Consider the following 22,653-nt stretch of genomic DNA (forward strand, 5'->3'; position numbering starts at 1 on the left):
AGGCTGGTACCCAGTCCAAGCACGGATGCGTCCGGAGATCTGATCCCGGCCAGGAAGTCAAGGGTCTCGCCAACGGGGTGCATCCTCCCATGATTTAGGTCTCTTTGTTACCCTGGTGGCCTCCCTGGAGGTATCAAGAATTGCTCCTGCTTCAACCTGCTTGATTCTCTGAGCGGGGAAGGGTAATTGTTTAAGTCTAATTGTTTCTGATTCCTAGCGACTCTATGGATATTTTTAAATAATACTAATTATGGCATTTGTTAAGCGTGTATTCATTCATTCCTTCACTCAATCATATTTATTGGGTACTTATTGGGTGCAGAGCCCTGTGCTAGGTACTTACTGTATGTCTTCTGGTTTGGGGGTACCTTTTGGGGCCTTCTCTTCCCGGGCTGGTTAAGTGATGCTCCGGTCGGGTTGGTGCCTGGGAAGGCTTTATGGATATCTTTTAATAATAATAATAATGTTGGTATTTGTTAAGCACTTACTATGTGCAGAGCACTGTTCTAAGTGCTGGGGTAGATACAGGGTAATTATGGTATTTGTTAAGTGCTTATTCATTCATTCCTTCACCCAATCTTATTTACTGGGCGCTTACTGGGTGCAGAGCCTTGTACTAGGTGCTTACTGTATGTCTTCTGCCCTTTTGAGGGCTCCTCTTCCCGGGCTGGGCAAGAGATGCCCCAGTCGAGTTGGGACCCTGCGAGACTCTATGGATATCTTTTAATAATACTAATTATGTGGCTCAGTGGAAAGAGCCCGGGCTTGGGAGTCAGAAGTCATGGGTTCTAATCCCCACTCCGCCACTTGTCAACTGTGTGACTTTGGGCAAGTCACTTAACTTCTCTGGGCCTCAGTTACCTCATCTGTAAAATGGGGATTGAGACTGTGAGCCCCACGTGGGACAGGGACGGTGTCCAACCCGATCTGCTTGTATCCACCCCAGTGCTTAGTTCAGTGCCTGGCACATAGGTAAGCACTTGGAGAAGCAGCGTGGCTCAGTGGAAAGAGCCCGGGCTTTGGAGTCAGGGCTCATGAGTTCGAATCCCAGCTCTGCCACTTGTCGGCTGTGTGACTGTGGGCAAGTCACTTAACTTCTCTGTGCTTCAGTTCCCTCGGCTGTAAAATGGGGATTAAGACTGTGAGCCCCATGTGGGACAACCTGATTCCCCTATGTCTACCCCAGCGCTTAGAACAGTGCTCGGCATATAGTAAGCGCTTAACAAATACCAACATTATTATTAACAAATACCATAATTATTATTATTTTTATTTGTGAAGTGCTTATTCATTCATTCCTTCACTCAATCGTATTTATTGGGTGCTCACTGCGTGCAGAGCCCTGTACTAAGTGCTTGTTGTTTGTCTTCTGGTCTGGGGATACCTTTTGGGGGCTTCTCTTCCTGAGCTGGGTAAGTGATGCTGTGGTCGGGTTGGTGCCCGGGGAGACTCTATGGATATCTTTTATCCATAGAGAAGCAGCGTGGCGCAGTGGAAAGAGCACGGGCTTTGGAGTCAGGGCTCATGAGTTTGAATCCCAGCTCTGCCACTTGTCAGCTGTGTGACTGTGGGCAAGTCACTTAACTTCTCTGTGCCTCAGTTCCCTCATCTGTAAAACGGGGATTAAGACTGTGAGCCCCACGTGGGACAACCTGATTCCCCTGTGTTTACCCCAGCACTTAGAACAGTGCTCTGCACATAGTAAGTGCTTAACAAATACCAACACTATTATGGTATTTAAGCACTTATTCCTTCCTTCCTTCACTTAACTGTATTTATTGGGTGCTTACTGGGGGCAGAACCCTGTACTAAGCACTTACTGTATGTCTTCTGGTTTGGGGGGTATCTTTTGGGGGCTTCCCTTCCCTACCAGGGCAAGTGATGCTCTGGTCGGGTTGGTGCCTGGAGAGAGACTCTATGGATATTAATTAATTCCTTCAATAGTATTTACTGAGAGCTTACTATGTACACAACACTGTATTAAGCGCTTGGAATGTACAATTCGACAACAGAGACAATCTCTTCCCAATAAGGGGCTCACATAATACTGATTATGGTATTGTTAAGTTTTTATTCCTTCACTCAGTCGTATTTATTGGACGCTTACTGGGTGCAGAGCCCTGTGCTAAGCACTTACTGTATGTCTTCTGGTTTGGGGGATACCTTTTGGGGACTTCTCTTCTTGAGCTGGGCAAGTGATGCTCTGGTGGGGTTGGTGCCTGGGGAGAGACTCTATGGATATCTTTTAATAATACCAACGATGGTATTTGTTAAGCTTTTATTCCTTCATTCCTTCACTCAGTCGTATTTACTGGACGCTTACTGGGTGCAGAGCCCTGTGCTAAGCACTTTCTGTATGTCTTCTGGTTTGGGGGCTTCTCTTCCCGAGCCGGGCAAGGGATGGTCCGGGCCCCAGGCTACTCAGGGCCCCCCTACCCCCCCTCCCGCCATGGAGAGGGGAGAGGAGAGAGTGGGGTGCGGTCCCGGGTGGCAGAGGGAGGGTCCTCTGTCTCTTTAAAAGAGCCCCGGGGGTTGGTCGGCGTGTGGCGTTGCCATGGAGCCGCGGGTCACGTGGGGGCCTGGGCGGAGGGAGGGACCACCCCCCCCCCTTCATCCCCTCCCGCCCGGCAGAGATGCTCCGACCAGAGACAGGGATCCCTTGGCAGGGAGAGGCAGAGAGACGTCTGCACGTGTCTCTGGCCGGTCCTGATGCCAACTTGGGCCGGGCTTCCCCAACTTCTCCCTCGGACACCCCCTGTGCCCGGGGAGATGCTGCCCGGGGAGATGCTGCCCGGGGAGATGCTGCCCGGGGAGATGCTGCCCGGAGAGATGATGCCCTGGGAGATGCTGCCCGGGGAGATGCTGCCCGGGGAGATGCCGCTGCCCCCCCGCAGCTCCGACCGGCCAGGGGAGGGAGAGGGGGTCCTGCCATGCCGGCCCTGTTCCCGGGGAGACCCTCGGGGGTCCCGACCAAACGTCCAGCCCGGAGGTGACCGTACCCACTGGACGGGACCGCCTCCCTCCTCCCGGACCCCGTCGCTCTCCACTGCCAGAAAGTCCAGCCCCAACTTCGCCATCTCCCATCTTTTCCCTCCTTCCCTCCTCCCTCTCCCTCTCCCGGGCAGCCACAGTCCGCTCCGTTGGTCCTTCCTCGCACCTTGCTAAGCGCCCTTGGGAGCATCCTGCGGGTGGTCAGTGCAGAGAGGGCTGGGACAAACCCTCCACCTCCCAGACTCGCTCGCCCTTAAGCCAAAGGCCACCTGCAATTGCAGGCACAACTTTCCCGAGGCGCAGATGTGGGACGACGAGGGGCCAGCCGAAAATCTGCTCCCCTTGGGGTGGGAAGGAGATGGGAAGGATCATCTCATCTGCTGGAACCGGTAAGGACCAACAGTTGTCAGAAAAAAGGCCAGCCTACTCAAAAATGGAAAGCTTAAGTGGAGAAGGGAAAAGCTGAAAAGGGGAAAAGCGTCAGGCCAGGGAGTTTTGGGTTGCAGAGAGGTGGCCGGTGCCGGTACGTAGTCATCGTGGGTCAGTGTGAGTCAAGTGTCACAGAACCGGCTGCTGATGTGGGAGTAAGTACTTCCTAAGTTGACTATTTCTTGGATATTTTAAGAACTGGAAAGAAACGCTGTCACCTGAGACTTTGGAAGAGAGCAGAGTATGGGGTTTGGCTGGACTTTCCTATAAATGGAATTTGTGTGCTTATTTGAGCCCATCCACTCTCGGGCTCTTCCTCTTTATAAGACTATGTGAAATTTCATTTATGATATTTGAATAACTTTGCTGTCTTCTGAAATGTTGATGTTCAGATGTGCATGCACATGTATGTGCTAGCTTAGCTTGTTTTTCTCATTTTCTGGTGCTTTTTTTTTTTAATTTTATCTTTCGTGCAAGAATCAATTTGTTCACCGGTTACTGTGGCTGTCACCAACTATAAATCTCCAGACACGCCTGGGATTGCTTTGGCACTTCACTTTAATGCTTCTCTGCAGTATACTTTGTAAATATATATTCAGGAATACTGCAAGGAAGCATTTCTCCTCCAGTTGATAAGGCTCGTCTAGTTTGTTTCAAGGAGATTATGGCTTTAGAGTCCCCCCGCCCCTGTCTATCTCAGGCATTTCTCTGGGGAGCACCTGCTTCATGGATGAATGCTCACTTCCAAGAAATCGTTTTAGAAGACATCAAGGTGTTGGGTAACTATGCCCTCAACCTTTGAAGGGTTGACTTGAGTAATTCTTTAGCTTAACTCTAGTGTCCATTCTGGAACCCCCAAAGATGAATACTGGAAAACTGTTACCAATTATAACTGTGAAATGGGTGAGTTTACGGAAGTATCTAATCACCTCTTATTCCTTTTGTTTTAATGAGCCTTTCATAACAGGGCATGTGAAAATGCCTGAGGGCTGAGGGAGCGTAGGTCCAGGCAGAAATGGTGTCCTGGAATAATGTGTTATGAACATTGGCAGAGCAGTATAATATTAGTCTAGTAAAATGAGTTGATTCTAAAGACCAAATAAGTCCCTGTATGTCTTTAAAAAGCTGGCAGCTATTTCTGGCAGTTATCAGAGTATTGACTCCTTTCTCTTTAGTAAGACTAAAGGGCAAAAATGTTGTCAAAGTTGTTCTCAGTACCCTGTTTTTGCATTTTCTCTTAGGCAGCGTGGAAAAAAAACCCACCCTATCTTGTTAACAGTTAGAAATGCATTTGCTGTCCATATTGGCTTTTGTTGGAAGGAGGTGGAGAGTAACCAATTGTATCTCTTGACTTCCCTGCAACTGTCCACCTTTTTTAAATTAAGGCAAATTCTTTCTGAGGTTTTTGTTGACCTCTGCAGTCCATTATCATTGAAGGATGGCCTGCTAATGAGCCAAAGACCACTAATGAGAATTCATCGTCTCACTGACTGGCATTCTCCTGGATGATTAATGCCGGCAAGAGTTTAGGCTCAACAGACTTCGGTGTGAGCCTTGCTCCTAATGCTGTTAAATCGAGACTGGGCACCCCACTGGTGTTGAAATCTGGTATGTGAATTCAGTAATCTCTTGCTTATTTCCTAATCTCAGAGGAGAGCTTTAATAGATCACAGGGGAGGCTTCCTCCCTCCTGAAATCATCAGCCTTGGCTGGTATTGCCCTAGAACTTGCCATGGAATGTGATCTCATCATGGTTGAGACACCCAGAACTGGACACTTGGCTTCCTTCCTTAACCTCCTTCTCTAACCTGGAAACTCCTCGTGGGCAGTGATTGTCTGCACTCTTGTGTATTGTATGTACTCCCCTGAGCAATGTAGTACAGTGCTCTCTTCTCAGGAAGTGCTCAAATACCAAGATTTTATAGGAGTCAGGAATTTCACTTGTTAAAATGGTGAATTTAAAGTAGAAAGATTGGAATGTATTTGGAGAAGTGAATTATGACTGGCAGAATCTTCATAATTAGTGCAAGTGTGGCTAAAGGATCATGGAGCAGCAGACCCCACTGAGTCTAGACATGCAATGCACGATAAAGAATTGCATGGGGGACCGTGCAGTGAGTTAGCAGTTGTTCAAAAGAAAATACATCTCTGTCTTATAAATGAGGGGAATGCTTTGGCAAGCTATATACATAGGTGTGGTTGGAAAAATCCAAACACCTGCAAATATTTTCCACATATATATTTTTAAACACTCTTTGTTTTAAATTGTTGACTTCCTCTCTCTCTTTTTTGCTCACAATTGTTCACACTCTTAGTTAATGATAAACATTCCAATTATTTTGCTGCATGGCTTAGTTGGTGTTCTTTTGCTGGCTACTTGATGTCACCACATTTCACAGAAATGGTCCACTCTCTGAAGTTTTACTTCAGGGTGTCCTAAAATATTTTCCCCATCCACCCTACCTCTGGTCACACCATTTCAGCTCAATTATAATGGTTGGATATCTTATCACTTATTCTGTCTACAAATCTGCAGTCCAAGTTCCCAGCAGATGTCTAACAGTGAATGTCTTTGAGCAGGAGGGAGCAGGTGAGAGTGTTTGGTGCAAAGCAAGCTAGAAACACCATGGCAGAAATCCATGTGCATGTCCTGGAGGGGTGGGGTTCCTAAGTGTGCTATATAAGTAGACAGCCAGCATATTGGGGTCACAGACACTGGTGAGACAGCTGTCGTGTTTAGCACTCTGTTACTAACCCACTGGAGAGAAGGGCTTCGGCATTGCCTGCCTAATACGGCAGGGAAAGTAGAAGGGATATGTTTACTGAGGTGCAGCTGGTGGTGAGCAAGAATGTGTCTACTATTATATTGTTCTCTGTAGGAACTTTAGTACAGTGCTTTGCACATGGTAAGCACTCAAATACAATTGAATCTAAGATGTAGTTTCCCTTATAATAATAATGTTGGTATCTGTAAAGCGCTTGTTATGTGCAGAGCACTGTTCTAAGTGCTGGGGTAGATACAGGGTAATCAGGTTGTCCCACGTGAGGCTCACAGTCTTAATCCCCATTTTACAGATGAGGTAGCTGAGGCCCAGAGAAGTTAAGTGACTTGCCCACAGTCACACAGCTGACAAGTGGCAGAGCTGGAATTTGAACCCTTGACCTCTGACTCCCAAGTCTGGGCTCTTTCCACTGAGCCACGCTGCTTCTCTATGCCACATAGTATACCAAATCAAAGTGTTAGGAAGATGCCATAGAGGTCTGTCTATCAAGGATGTGTTGGATTTTGTTAACCAATATTTGGCAGAGGTATTGTAGTTTCTCTAATGGAATCACTAGTGGCAAGAGCACAGGATTCAGGATTCGAACACAGGTTCTTTTGAAGGAAATTGAACGTTGCTTAATTGCCCTGTGACTTCTCATATTTTGCTTTACGAACAAGGAAGCAAATCCCCTATCCGGAATATATTTTATAGAAAAGCAGAGGAAGAAATTGTGTATTCTGCTGAATTCCTCACTTTACAATCAAATTTTCAAATGCATTTTGTTTTTAACCCTGATATGGCTGAACTGAATCAAACTGCTCGTTCGTTACTGTGTGGGAAAACAGATTTCCTTCTGGACAAGGTCTACCTCCTCCTCTAGGTTCTGTAAAGTGCCAGGTGGCTACTGAGGGATCGATGATTTTTTTAAATTGTTGATGAGGAAAGATGCATTTGGTGTGAGGGCCCACCTGAAATCCGTCTGCAGGGTGAGTAATTCCAAGAGACAGGATCCTGCCGCAGCCTCACCCTTGAGGGATGAATCCATTTCTGAAGACTTGAGGTTCAGCTTTGTCATATGTGAAGAAGAAACAATTCCTTTTCTAACAGTAGGAGTTGCTTACCAGGTGACAAAGTAATGCTCTTAGAGGACCACTTGCTCAAGAAGTTGGGAGTTCTAATTTATTACTCAAACACCTCTCGTCTATGCTACATGATGCACATTTTGTTTTCTACTGTGAAGTGTTTGGTTCATTAACAAAAGCATTTAATCGATTTCAACGATACCTGAAAAACATTATTGGTGGTCTAAAGGAATTTTATACTCCTTTTGTTTATTATAACTGATAAGAAACAATTAGCCTGGGAATGGATTTTCACAAAAAATGTATTTTCCAATGCCTTTCTTCATTTATTCATCTTGAGAATTGTCTCTTAACTCTTGAGCTTCCTGTTTGATGGAATGAACAAAAAATGTAAGCAGGTTTCCTCTAGCTGCAGCAGAACATCACGCAAGAAACAAATAAGTGGGAGCTGTTCATTCTGCAGGTGCTGTGGTGACTATTGCATTCAGATGGTAGAGACTCCTTCAGCACTCAGCATCCTATTTGTTCATTCAGTCGTATTTATTGAGCGCTTCCTGTGTGCAGAGAACTGTACTAAGTGCTTGGAAAGTACAATTCAGCAATCAAGTGGCACAATCTCTGCCCACTCCGGGTTTACAGTCTAGAGGACCCCCATGTTAGAGACAACACTCTACTCATTCATTCAATCATATTTACTAAGTGCTTATTATGTGCAGAGCATTGTACTAAGCGCTTGCTGCTTATTATATAGTACTCACCCAAACATTTAATACAGTGCTCCACACACAGCAAAAGCTCAGTAAATATGATTGAATAAATGAATATGCAGCTTGACATTCATCTCCCCTATTAGAAGGTAAATTCCTTGTGGGTGGGGAGTTTTTTCTGGTGCTGTTCTTGGTACGTAATAAGGACTTAATAAATAGCATAATTATTATTATTTGTTATGTGTTTATCATGGACAAAGCACTGTAATAATAGTAATAATAATTATGGTATTTGTTAAGTGCTTACTATGTGCCAAGCTCTGTTCTAAGCCCTGGGGTAGATACAAGTAATCAGGTTGTCCCACATGGGGCTCACAGTCTTCATCCCCATTTTACAGATGAGGTAACTGAGGCACAGAGAAGTGAAGTGACTTGCCCAAAGTAACAAAGTTGACAAGTGGCAGAGCCGGGATGAGAACCCATGACCTCTGACTCCCAAGCCTGGTCTCTTTCCACTAAGCCAGCTGCTAGTCCCACTTCCCAGGCACGGGAAGGGGAAAGCAACCTACTTTTACCCCAGGATAGTTAGCAAAATGTTGCAGGGCAATAAAATTTCCAATATTCCGGAGGAAAATACTGAGCCTGTATATTTTATTCTGTGTGTCTCTCTCTTAGCTGTGTTTTTGTTTTTCCTTCTGCTTTATGACGGTTAGATTTGAATAGCCTATGTGGCTCAGGAATTTTTTTTTTCTGCTCATGCTTTTAACCAGCTATTATAAAGGGCTTTTTTTCTTCTTTTCCCCAGGTTGAGGGGTATATTTCCCAAGGGTAGGAAAACAATATGCATGGGGACTCCCCCCAGATTTGTTCGAAAAAGAAAATGGGGGAAAAAATTATGCCATGCCTAATAACATTCTCCTGTATAATTTGAAAGATCCCAATAGTACTTGTGGTTGAGTGAGTTTTGTACTTAGCAACATTGTAAAAATCAGCCTGGAATCCATCAGTACATGTGTCTGGGTTGGGCTGGAAGAGATATCTTGCTCCAAATCCATGGACCGCACCTTTAATCCAGAATGGCTTTCTCACAATATATGTCAGTGATTGTAGAGGGATTGGGTGAGAGAGAGTATGATGGTTTAGCCATCACAACCATCACCAGTACTAAAAAAACAACTCCAGCATACACCCTTTTTTTTTTTGAAAAACCAAAGCAAAAGTTCATTCATTCAGTTATTTATTGAGCCCTTTTTGTGTGCAGAGCGCTGTACTAAGAGCTTGGGAAGTACAATTCAGCAACAAATAGACAATCCCTGCCTGCAGTGAGCTCACAGTCTAGAATGGGGGAGACAAACATCAAAAGAAGTAAACAGGCATCAGTAGCATCATAAATACATAGAATTAAATATAAGCACATCATTAATAAAAATAGAATTACAATTATAAATATGTACATATATGCACAAGTGCTGTGGGGCAGGGAGTGGGGTAGAGCAAAGGGAGAGAGTTGGGGTGATGAGGAGGGGAAAAGTCTTAGGTGAATTAGCAATGGGAATAATAGTAATTGGGTGGAAAGAGCAAAAGACAGGTTAGCCATCCAAGGGAAGTTGACATCCAAATGGTAGATACAGGCATAAAACTATTTACAAATAATGGAATCAGAATAAATAATTGAACAGATACATACACAGGTGCTGAGGGAGGGTATGAGTAAATAATAATAATGGCATTCGTTAAATGTTTACTATGTGCCAAGCACTGTCCTAAATGCTGGGGAGAGAGAAGGTAATCAGGTTGTCCCACGTGGGGTTTATATTCTTAATCCCCATTTTACAGATGAGGTAACTGAGGCACAGAGAAGTGAAGTGACTTGCCCAGAGTCACACAGCTGACAAGTGCCAGAGGTGGGATTAGAACCCATGACCTCTGACTCCCAAGCCTATGCTCTTTCCACTGACCCACACTGCTTCTCTACATGCAGGGGTTGGCCTTTGGGTTAATATAACTCAAGGTCAGGAATTAATGGGGCAAGGTTTGGCAGAGGTGGGATTGGAATTGGGCTTTGAAGGTGGGAAGGACTGAGGTCTGGTGGATTTGAGGGGGAAGTTGCAGGCTCGGGAAACAGGCAGATGAGGGATCAGGGTACAGTTAGGAGGTGAGCTTGGCATTAGTTTCCTCCAAATCGACAACTCTGCCCTGTCTTTGAAGTCCATAATCTTGGCATTATTTTTGATTCCTCCCTCACACTGCCCCATATCCAGTCTGTTTTAAAGAAATGGTGAGACGACAACAAGCTGCCTTGTTAGTGGCTGTTTGTGATCCCACGAACAACAACAAGGGAGAGACTTTGCAAAGGCACTGATGGGCTTTACTTGAGGTCAGGTGACTGTGGGCCTGTGGGGGTGGAGCATGGTAGGAGACTGGGCTTTCCATCCTTGTTCTTCCCAGTAATGGGCCTGGACCAGTCACTGACTGCCACGTAGAGCCACAGCTACCCCCCACCCCCCCACCAGGGCACATAAAAGGTGGTTGCTTTGAAGCATCCACAGGAGGTATCAAGCAGTGAAGCAGCAGGAGAACAGTCCTCAAAAGCAGCAGCCCTTGGAAGCAGAAAGAAGAAGTATCGGCAGAATGGGCTCCTTTGACCACAGACTGGTATTGGACCCTTGGGTGGTGGAGTGAGTGTGTGTATGTATGTATGTGTCACTCCCTTGCCTGTTGGTAAAACTAAATAAACTAAACTAATAACTAAATAAATTTCTGCTTGATTACTGCATTGGCCTTCTCACTGATCTCTTGTACCTTCCCCCCAGTCCCTACCAACCCCCCACAAGTCTCTCCACTCTTCAGTAGGAAGGGTTGCATTTGAATGCCCAATTAGTGTGGTCCATTGTTTTAGGTGCTTAGGGAGTACAGAATGAGGGACAATTCACTAAGTATAATGCTTACACTCTGATGGGGGATACAAACATAAAAATAGTTACAATTAGAGAGGTCAAAAATACAGTAGACCTGCTTCTCACTCCTGCCTTGATCATTTTTCAAGAATATTATTCTTCCCAGCACTCTAAAACCTCCCAAGTCTCTCTATCCCTCTCTGCATCAAACAGAAACTCCTGACCCCTGCTTTTAAGCCACTCAATTGGCTTTCACCCTCCCTCCTTCCACTTTTTTTCTTTTACTACCCTTCAACTTGCATTCTTCATTTCTCTCAAGCAAACCTATTCCCCAAGTCAAGTTCTCATCTCTCTCTCATTTCATCTCTGCTATTACCGACCTCTTGCTCACGCCCTCCTTTTTGCTTGGCACTCTCTCCTCCTTCATATCCATCTGATCACATCTCTCCCCTTCTTCAAATCACATCTACTCCAGGAGTGGTTTACAATGTCAAAAGCCACAGCGTGATTGAAGGGATCAAGATAGAGTATAGTTCTTTGGTCATGTATATAAGGAGGTCATTGGTGACTTTGGAGTGAAGTTGTCAAAAGCCAGACTTTAGAGGATCATAAGGAGAGTTGGTGCAGAGGAAATTAAGGCAGTGTTGGTATGTGACCCATTAAAGGTGTTTGGAGAGGAGTGGGAGTAGGTCATGAGTGGGTTTTTTCTCCTTTAAATGGGGAAACTATTTTTTAAGAGGAAGGAAAGGTTGGAGACAAGTTGAAAATGGCAGTAAGGGAGGGAAGGAGTGAGTCATTTTGGAAGGTGAAAGGAGAGAGGGTCAGAAGTGCAGGCAGAAGTAGATTTATAAAGCAGATGGTAGAACTCTTGGGAGACTGCTAGGAAGCAGGAATAGATATAGGGAGACTGATCATAACTCCTGACTGCCTTCAGGAAGATGATAAAGTCTTCATGTTTAAAGATTTGTTGTATTGAGGGTGTGTATTTTATCAGTGAGTAAGAATGTGACTGACTGTGAGTTCATCCTCCCTCCCTTGAGTGCATGGAAGGATTGTAGCTAGGCACAAGCTTGTAGCTGTTCCTCACAAGATCTGGCCCTTTATTTTCCTCTTTGGTTTCACAATATTTTCAAAATCCCTGCTCCAAGACAGCCACTCCATTTCTGATTGCTGTACACCAGTTTCACCCATCTCCATTTTCAGTCACTAATCCATATTGTTTGAGCATCAGTGTATTTAAAAGGCTTCTTCTGCCTATCTCTTATTTCAGCTCATCCAAGACCAGTTGCCGGAGTGTTCCCCTGCCTTCTCTTCTCCTCACTTAGCCTGTTAGCTAATGTGGGATTTCTTGAGCTGCACTGACTGTGTTTCCAAATTATTTATGGTCCTGTTCTTCCAGCTGAGGTTAAGTACTGGTAGCCCTGCTCTTGGAATTGGATAGGGTCTAGGAGATAAGTCCTAACTTTATCAAGCATTAGCATGATCTGAATTGCAATGCCATGCTAGTGCCAGGGACTGGGTGTGAATCTTCTTTCATTCAGTCATGTTTATTGAGTGCTTACTCTGTGCAAAGCACTCTACTAAGTGCTTAGGAGAATACAGTATAACAACAGACACATTGCTGCTCATAATAAGCTCATGGGGGAGATAGACATTAGTAATGTCTCCCCCAATTAGACTGTAAGCCCGTCAAACGGCAGGGACCGTCTCTATCTGTTGCCGACTTGTTCATCCCAAGCGCTTAGTACAGTGCTCTGCACATAGTAAGCGCTCAATAAATACTATTGAATGAATGAATGAATAGAAATAAATAGATAAATTAGATATATTTTAAATTACAGATATACATGTCTTCTAAAGGACATTCTAGTCTTTTGGATTTGGTTTTCTTCTGGCATATCTTTGCATGAAGGGACAATATGCAGCCTCTGTAGGAACAAAATTTGGGCCAGCTTCCAATCCTGCATTCATTCATACAGTCATATTTATTGAACACTTACTGTATGCAGAGCACTGAACTAAGTGCTTGGGAGAGTACAATATAACAATAAACAGATACATTCTCTGTGCACAGTGAGTTTATGGTCTAGAAGGGGAAAAACCAAAGGGTACACCCCTGGGTGACCAACCTTTTGTGTTAACAGCGAATGTGCTAACCAGTTGCACCACAGAGTGGAGATCCTTGACTATATTCAGGATTTAACTATGAGCTGTAATTTGCAAAAAGTTCCTTAAGCTACCAAATCACTATTTCAGCAATTTATCTTCGATCCTCATAAGGGCCCTGTGAGTTACAGTAATAATAACAATGATGATGGTATTCGTTAAGTGCTTATTATGTGCCAAGCACTGTTCTAAGCGCTAGGATAGCTATAAGGTAATCAGGTGGTCTCACGTGGGGCTCACAGTCTCAATCCCCATTTTACAGATGCAGTAACTGAGGTACAGAGAAGTTAAGTAGCTTGCCCAAGGTCACACAGCAGGTAAGTGGCAGAAAAGGGATTAGAACCCACATCCTCGGACTCCCAAGCCCATGCTCTTGCCAGTAAGCATATCCTATCTCCATATTACTGATAAGAACACTGAGCCTCAGCCAGTTGACATGTTCCAAGTCACAGAATGGGCCAGTGGTAGAGCAGGGAGTAGAACACCAGTTTTATGACACTTCAGCTTTTTGCACTAGAAGATTGCTTAACTATCAGTCACTATGATGTGTTTTATAAGCCTTGAATATGGTAACTTGTTAGTATGGGAAGTACTGTATTTCATTTTTACAACATGAAGGTCCCATTTACTAGCTTATCCTCCCAGCAATTCCGGAAGATTGGTTAATATGAGTTTCAAGACTGTGGAAATAGAACGTTTAAGTGGACTGCCTAAAGCTACATGGTAGGCCAATGCAAAGTGATCATGGTCCCAAATCTGACACCCCACTAAATGCATTTGTTCTTTTTTTTAATTGCTGGTCTTCAGAACAATTAGGTTGAAAGTAAGTTGCTGAGCAAAAATATTCTTACAGCTGTACTCCCAGGATGACATCGTGGTGAGTCTCCTGTTGCATTCAATAGTATTTGAGAGCTTATTTGGTGCAAATAATTGTACTAAGCAATTGAGAGAGTGCAATAAGATTAGTAGATATCATCTCTCCTTTGAGCTTACAGTCTAGTAGGAGAGAAGTACTAAAATTAGTCACACATAAGAGGAAGAGCATTGTATAACACACATACATAAGGGCTATAGATGACCGGTGATGTGGTCAGGGGGGACGCATCTGCCAACTTTGTTACATTGTTCTCTCCCAAGTGCCTAGCGTAGTGCTCTGCACACAGTAAGCGTTCAATCAATACGATCAACTACAGGGAGAAGGGACTCCCATTCTGAGCCCTCCCCCTTTCCCTCTGCTCCCCCTCCCCTCCCCTCCCCATTCCCCCTTCTCCCACCCTCTGCTCTTCCCCCTTCCCCTCCCCTCAGCACTGTCCATATTTGTATATATTATTTATTACCCTATTTTGTTAATGATGTATATATCTCTATGATTCTATTTATCTTGATGTTGTTTTGCATTGCTTTGTTCTGTTTTGCTTTGCTGTCTGTCTCCCCCGTTTAGACTGTGAGCCTGTTATTGGGCAGGGATTTTCTCTATCTGTTGTCGAATTGTACATCCCAAACGCTTAGTACAGTGCCCTGCAGGTAGTAAGTGCTCAATAACTACTAGTGAATGAATGAAAGGGATGGATACCTTTATGCATAGGGGATGTGGAAGTGCTAGAGTGTCAGCGGGGAATGAAAGGGGATGTGGAGTTGAGAGAGTATTCAAGGGAAGCTTCCTGGAGAAGCAGTAGGGCCTAGTGGATAGAGCACAATCCTGGAAGTCAGAAGGACCAGGGTTCTAATCCCCGCTCTTCCACTTGTCTGTTGTATGGCCTTGGACAAGTCACTTCACTTTTCTGTCCCTCAGTTACCTCATCTCTAAAATGAGGATTACGACTGTGAGCTCCATGCTGGATAGGGACTGTGTCCATCCTGACAAGTTTCTATTTACTTCAGCATTTAGTACAGTGCCTGGCACATGGTAAGTGCTTAACAAGTACCACTGGGGGGAAAAATGTGATTTTAATGGGGTGTTGGGGATGGGGAAAGTAGTGCTTTGCCAGATTTGAAGAATAAGAGTTTCAGGCAGGACTGGGAGGTGTGAGCAAGACGTCGGTACTAAGAGAAACGAGGTTCAGGTACAAGGAGTAGGTTGGCTTGGGAGGAGCAAAGCATCTGAACTGAGTTTTAGTTGGAAAGAAGTAAAAGTATGTAGGAAATGAGTTCCTTGAAGCAATAAAGATTTAAGGGAGTCTATAGACAAAGGCAACTCCAAACAGTGTCTGCCATTTTGAGGTGTTTTTTTTTTTTCCCTCTTTATTATTTAATAAGCAGCTCAAGTAAGGAGCCAAAGATAATTTAGCCAATTTTTTTCTTCTTTTGGAATTGTTTGAGAATCACTGAAAGTGCTATGTAAGCACATTATACCTTGATGGGTAGAAAAAATTATAGTCCAAAACAGCGTAGCCAAGGTATAGTGCAAATTAACTCTTGACCTTCTCCCAAATAGAAAAGAGGAAGATGGTAGGACAGTCAGGGGAATCAATAGGCAATCATGCAACCCTGCAGTAAATTTGTTTCCTGTTGGCTTTCAGGTACTCCCGAGAGTGGAAAGTTTACAGAATTTGTCTTTGTTATGTTCATTTGAACCAGATATTCATCAGTATTCAAGGGATTTTGTTTGCTTAATGGAGATCTAGAAGCCTTTGGTTACTTAATATTGAACTTTCTGATATGTCAGAGAGCATTTCACGCAGCGAAAGACAGTCCATAATTCATAAAGTCATACCCATTTGGGCATTAGGGGATTGTGTTTCCATTGCTAGAACCGGATTATCAAAAACTATAAATGTATGTTTGTTAAACCTTATCAGTCTGGTAGGACCACTTAATTGCTCCTTTTGGAAAAAGGGTTTCTTTCTATCATCACCCTTTGCTTCATTTCTCCCTCTGCTAGAATTGGGTATTCATACTTGACCCTTCCTATGTCAGAGGGCTAGCAGGAGAACAAAACAAGATCATATGTAAGTGGTTTTTGTGTTCTGAGGAAAAGTGCTATACAATCTCAGGGTCATGATGTGTAGGCATGATTTTCTTCCTTTATTATAGATATGTAAAGATACCTAAGCCTTTTTAATGAATGGGAAAAAAAACCACCTTCCAAGAGCATTCTAGTTTTTACTGAAGTTATATCACTTGGTATCTCTCAATGACATTTATTGCGTTCTGACTTTTACTGTGTGAAGGGCAGTATACAAAGCACTGAGGGAGTATACTACACAGAGTTGGTAGAAATGTTCCCTGCCCACAAGGAGCTTACAGTCTAAAATGGGAGAGAGGCATTAAATTATGGAATGAACACAAGTGCTGAGGAGGTGGATATCAGGTACAATATCAAAGATATGGATTGTATTTCTTGAGCAATTACCATGTGCAGAGCACTGTACTAAGCACTTCAGAGAATACAATAGGTGGTAGATATATTCTCTGCCCACAACTGGCTTACAGTCTAGAGGGGAAGACAGACTTTAATAGAAAAAAAGACTCACATAATGATTGAGGGGAAGAAGGAAGGGTGAATAAAGGATGCACATCTAAGTACAAGGGCAACGTGGAAGGGAGTGGGAGAAGGGCAAATGAGGGCCCAAGTCAGGGAAGCCTTTTTGGAGATGATGTGCCTTTGATGATGCTTTAATAGTGGGGAGAGTGATAGTCTGTCCAATATGAAGGGTGTGGGGAGAGGGGCGATATTCTAGGCCAGAGATAAGATATGGGTGAGAGGTTGGTGATGAGATAGATGAGATCAAGGTACAGTTTGGTAGTAGAGGAGAGAAAGTGTGTGTGGGCTGGGTTGTAATAGGAAATGTTGGTATTTGTTAAGCGCTTACTATGAGCAGTGCACTGTTCTAAGCACTGGGGTAGATACAGGGTCATCAGGTTGTCCCACATGAGGCTCACAATTTTAGGAAGGAGCATGGCTCAGTGGAAAGAGCACGGGCTTGGGAGCCAGAGGCCATGGGTTCGAATCCCAGCTCTGCCGCTTCTCAGCTGTGTGACTGTGGGCAAGTCACTTAACTTCTCTGTGCCTCAGTTACCTCAACTTTAAAAGGGGGATTAAAATTGTGAGCCTCATGTGGGACAACCTGATTACCCTGTATCTACCCCAGCGCATAGAACAGTGTTCTGCACATAGTAAGCACTTAACAAATACCAACATTATTATTAATAGGGAATTGGGGAGGTAAGGTAAGATGAGGCTAGATGATTGAGTGCTTTAAAGCTGATGGTCAGGAGTTTCTGTTTTGAAGTGAAGATGGATGGGCAACCACTGGAGGTTCTTGAGGAATGAGAAACATGGACTTAATGAAAGTGCACAAATCCAGTGGAAGGGTGATGCAGAAGAGAGAGGGAGTAGGGGAAATGAGGGCCTCAGCAGGAAAGGTCTCTTAGAGGTGATGTGCTTTGAAGGTGGAAAAAGTGATGGTGGTTTCAGTCAGGCAATCATATTTGAGTGCTTACTGTTTGCAGAGCACTATACTAATCATGTGGGAGAATATAATATAACAGTATGCAATATAACAATTAACAGACATATACCCACAGTGAGCTTACAGTCTAGAAGACTGTTAGGCTAGAGTATGGAGACAGGCTGTGGGCAAGGGGTGTGGCTGCAGCTGGATTTATGCAGGCACATGGTAACCTGTGATGAAAAGTTCCTTCACTGGCACAGACCCATAGTGCTTTCTCACTTTTAGACCACGGGTTAGGTTTTTGAGTTGCCTTTGAAATGTGTTCCTTGCCATTCAGAGCTGATACCGATGGTGAGGCAAAAAAAGTTTGAAATACTAAACCACTTTTCAGATAGATGAGTTCATTTAGATAATCCACATTCCTCAATTGTCCAATCTGGGGTTTGACAGCTGGAGAGAAATACGGATGAGAAAAAGTGACTTGGACATAGACCCTAGAAGTGAACCACCATTATCCCTATCAGTGGTATTTACTGAGCTCTTTCTAGATGCAGACCATGGCACTAACCACTTAGGAGAATTCAGTAGTTAATAGATGTGATGCTTGCCTCCAAGAAGCCTAGGGGGTCCTGGTAGCAGGTTCACAATCGAAGAGGGTCAGACAGAAATTGCCTACAAATAATAAGACTGGAAGAAGAAAAATAGTGAAATGAGGAAAAGGAGGAGCAATTTGGAGGTCATGCAAGCAGAAATATGGACTATAATTTTGATTAATATTTCTCTATTTTGGGCTGGGGTCTCTCTTGGGAAATGGCAGGAATTCTGAGGGGGTTGTAGAGCTCAGAACTGTAGAAAAGTGAATCATTGGTGGCAATGAAAACCGTGGACAATTTGGTCTCCTCTCCTGTGAACCATTCTTAATGTCCAATAATATCTGACCGGATCCCAAGAGGAAGGGAAACTGGGCTGTGAGTCTGAAAATGTATGTCAAATAGGTGGGGATTGGATGAGGAGTGAGATGAGCTATTGAGAATCAAGTGATGAAAAGGTAAGAATCAGTTTGGTGCATGATGGTGACCAGATAACTTCCCATCTTCACAAAGAACAAAAAAGATTCTAGTAGGAGGCTAGCGGGTCAAGTAAGGAATAAACTACATTTGGGGAGAAAAAAAGATGTTTCAGATATTGAGTTTCTACGTTTTTGAGTGGTCCTTACACCTGTCCCCTCCAAAAACTGGATGAAGAGAATAAAGACTCTAAAATATGTAACTTTCACTTGGCTAATATTTTTGAGAGCAAATGTTTCTACCGTGAAGATTCTAGGTAATAAAAACTGATAGTCATGTGATAATATGAAAAATGACTTCATCTTTTTGACATTTTAAAAAGCCTTAGAAATTTGCCTTTAGTAATGCATTGTCTTACCAAAATGGATTGGGAGTCATAGTAAATACTTGCAAACATAAAACTTTATGTACAAAATGTGATTGATTTTTTTTTAACCAGTACCTATTTTATTGATTTTATTTCTTAGTTCCTGAATCAAGTTTTCAGAAAATCCAGATGATTTTTCAGGGTGTATATGCTGATTTACTGCATTGATTGTAAGCCACAATGGAAGGAGTGGTCAGTGAGGTCTCAGTTAAATCAATGGTTTTTATTGAGCACTTATTTTGTGCAGAGAATAAATAATGTACATGCCATCAATCCATGGTATTTGAGTGCTTACTGGGTATGGGACACTGTATAAAATGTTTGGGAGGTACAACAGAGTTGGTAGAGTCTTTCCCTGCTCAAAGTGAATTTACAGTCTAGACAGGGACACAGACATTAAAATAAATAATTTACTCATCCGCACATAGGTACTGTGGGGTGAATACCAAATGTTTAACGGGTGCAGATCCAAGTGCATAGGTGATGCAGAAGGGAGAGGGTATCAGGGAAAAGGGGGCTTAATTGGGGAAGGCCTCTTTGTGGAGATGTGACCTTAATTAGGCTTTGAAATTGGGGAGAGTGGTGATCTGGCATATATGGAAGGGGAGGGAATTCCAACTGGTCAGAGGGAAGAAACTAAAACTTGGCTGTTGAATTTTGGATTAATACTCTGTCATACAGACATTACATTTTGATTAGTCAGAGTAATGTCCTGGATTTGGAGATAAGTGGTGGGGGAAAGAGAGCGACAAAAAAATACTGACACTTCCTTGTGGTTTTCCTGGAAGGTTAAAGGTACAGGCAGAGCAGCGTGGCTCAGTGGCAAGAGCCCGAGCTTGGAAGTCAGAGGTCATGGGTTCGAATCCCGGCTCTGCCACTTGTCAGCTCTGTGACTGTGGGCAAGTCACTTCACTTCTCTGTGCCTCAGTTCCCTCATCTGTAAAATGGGGATTAAGACTGGGAGCCCCACGTGGAACAACCTGATTCCCCTGTGTCTACCCCAGCGCTTAGAACAGTGCTCGGCACATAGTAAGGCTTAACAAATACCAACATTATTATTATTATTATAAATAATGAATGAAACTCAGAAAATAAACTGGCCATTTCAGATTAATGTAATCTTAAATATTACACCAACTTTCCTGGGTACCTAAGGGACTTTGAAAATTCATGACTTAACTGTCATAAATTTTAATTCACTAACAAGTTTGGATTCCGTATTTAGGCACTCTTGCTGTACAATGGAAAGAGACCACCCTGGGAATCAAGAGACCTGGGTTCTAGTATTGGTTTTACTTGCAGGATCTAATGATAATAATAATAATGGTATTTGTTCATCCCTTACTATTTGCCAAGCACTCTTCTAAGTGCTGGGATAGATACAAGGTAATCAGGTTGCCCCATGTGGGGCTCACAGTCTTAATCCCCATTTTTACAGATGAGGTAACTTAGGCACAGAGAAGTGGCTTGCCCAAGGTCACAAAGCAGACCAGTGGAGGAGCTGGGATTGGAACCCTTGTCCTCCCAAGCCTGAGCTCTTGCCACTAAGCCACGCTGCTTCTCTAATTACTCCATTATTGGCGAAAATTTATGGAGAACCTTCAGGGTATTCTATGAGGTGGACAGGCCCAGCAGGAAGCCTGAAAAATAATTGACAATGTGGGTGGCAGAGGTCTCAGGTGCTCCCATGACAACTGTTTGCCGGGTCCTTGTGCTGTAGTACAACCCTGTGCTCTGCTATGATCACTTTGGCTGTGATTCCTGTATGCACTGCACACAGTAAATGCTCAATAAATACGATTGAATGAATGAGGGGTAGAGGGGGAAGGCCGCTTTGTGTGAGCTTCATAATGTAGTGCAATCCTGTCTTTCTCGCTTGTTGCACTCCATATCCCAGCAGGAGTATGACTGTCAGGGAGAAGAGTGTGAGAAAAGCCCTTTAATAGTAATAATAATTATGGTATTTGTTACCACAATCAATCAAAGGTATTTAATGAGCACTTACCTTGTGCCGAGCTTTGTACTAAGCACTTCAATACAACAGAATTGGTAGACTTATTCCTTGACCATGAGGAATTACTCATATATTCCTGCATTCCACGCTCTCACAGTAGGACACGGGTGTGGGCTTGGGACAGGACCATTTCCGTGCTTTGATCCCAGTCTGGCATTGGGAGGCCCGGCCCTTCTAGACTGTAAATTCATATGGGCAGGAAGCTTGTCTACCAGCTCTGTGGTGGTGTATTCCCCCAAGCGCTTAGTAAAGTACTCTGAGTACTCTGAGTATGCTGAGAAGCAGCATGGCTCAGTGGAAAGAGCCCAGACTTGGGAGTCAATGGTCATGAGTTCGAATCCCAGCTCTGCCACTTGTCAGCTGTGTGACTGTGGGCAAGTCACTTAACTTCCTGTGCCTCCGTTACCTCATCTGTAAAATGGGGATTAACTGTGAGCCTCACGTGGGACAACCTGATGACCCTGTATCTCCCCCAGCGCTTAGAACAGTGCTTGGCACATAGTAAGTGCTTAACAAATACCAACATTATTATTATTATTACTCTGCACTCAGTATTTGCTCAATAAATACCATTAATTACAAGAAATTAGCAATCTAGAGGAAGAGCATAGTGTAATCATAATGTTGCTCCATGTGATTTCTTGGTTCTGAAGTCTCAGGTTGAAGATTCATCTGCCAATAAGCAGCCAAATGATAATAATAATGTTGGTATTAAGTGCTTACTATGTGCAGAGCACTGTTCTAAGTGCTGGGGTAGATACAGGTTAATGAGGTTGTTCCATGTGAGGCTCACAGTCTTAATCCCCATTTTACAGATGAGGTGACTGAGGCATAGAGAAGTTAAGTGACTTGCCCACAGTCACACAGCTGACAAGTGGCAGAGCCAGGATTTGAACCCATGACCTCTGGCTCCCAAGCCTGTGCTCTTTCCACCGAGCCACGCTGCTTCTCAAAGAATAACATGCTTGCCAGCTGGTTCCTAAGGCAAGCTCAAGGGGTTATATTTATTTGTAACTCTTGGAGACTGGCCTGAAGTCCACCCTGGTGCATCCCTAGTGAAGTGTGGGGTCTTGCTTGTCTTATGCTATCGACTCATCTCCAACCCATAGCGACGCCATGGACACATCTCTCCCAGAACGCCCCACCTTCATCTGCAATTGTTCTGGTATTCTATCCATAAGATAAAAATACCAAAGTGATTTACCGTTGCCTCCTTCCACACAGTAAACTTGAGTCTTCGCCCTTGACTCTCATGCCTCTGCTGTCCAGCACAAGTGAGGTTTGACTTGTAGCAGATGGCCTTCCACTCACAAGCCACTGCCCAAGCTAGGAATGAAATTGATATGCCTCTGCCTGACACTCCATCCTTTGCTCTATACTGGTAGAGTACTAGAAACTGTCCAGATGTGACCTTGAGAGGGGGAAGTGTGGGGTAGAAGGACTTAAAGAACAGATGGTCCACCCTTAAATCACTTTTTCTCTCATGCCTGCCCCAAAACAATGAACCTGGGCTCATAAAATATGCTCCGTGACTAGGGCCCGAGGAGAGCAGGGGCTGCAGCCACAGCCCTAGATTCCAGGCTGAGGGGAGATCACAGAAACTGCCTGAGATGTACAACTGACTCAAGCTGCCTCTATTTCATATAAAAATCACGTGTTTCTTGACCGTCCAACCGGGGTGCCACTCGGGATTTGGACAGCCTTTCTGTGTGCACAGTGTCGCCACAGCTGTCGATGCTGCATTGTTCTCTTCATCCACACACTCTCATGGGCA

At 44.0% G+C, this 22,653-nt stretch overlaps 1 long non-coding RNA gene across 1 annotated transcript in view; it reads left to right on the forward strand.

Moving 5' to 3' along the window:
- Positions 1-2,677: 2,677 nt before the first annotated feature.
- Positions 2,678-22,653, forward strand: part of LOC103170156 — a 55,219-nt gene continuing 35,243 nt past the window's right edge. Inside the window, exon 1 of the long non-coding RNA XR_003756839.2 lies at positions 2,678-3,380. This is a non-coding gene — a long non-coding RNA (uncharacterized LOC103170156). The remainder of the gene's footprint in view (positions 3,381-22,653) is intronic.

Source organism: Ornithorhynchus anatinus, chromosome 1, assembly GCF_004115215.2.
Source record: "Ornithorhynchus anatinus isolate Pmale09 chromosome 1, mOrnAna1.pri.v4, whole genome shotgun sequence".
Taxonomy (NCBI): Eukaryota; Metazoa; Chordata; class Mammalia; order Monotremata; family Ornithorhynchidae; genus Ornithorhynchus; species Ornithorhynchus anatinus.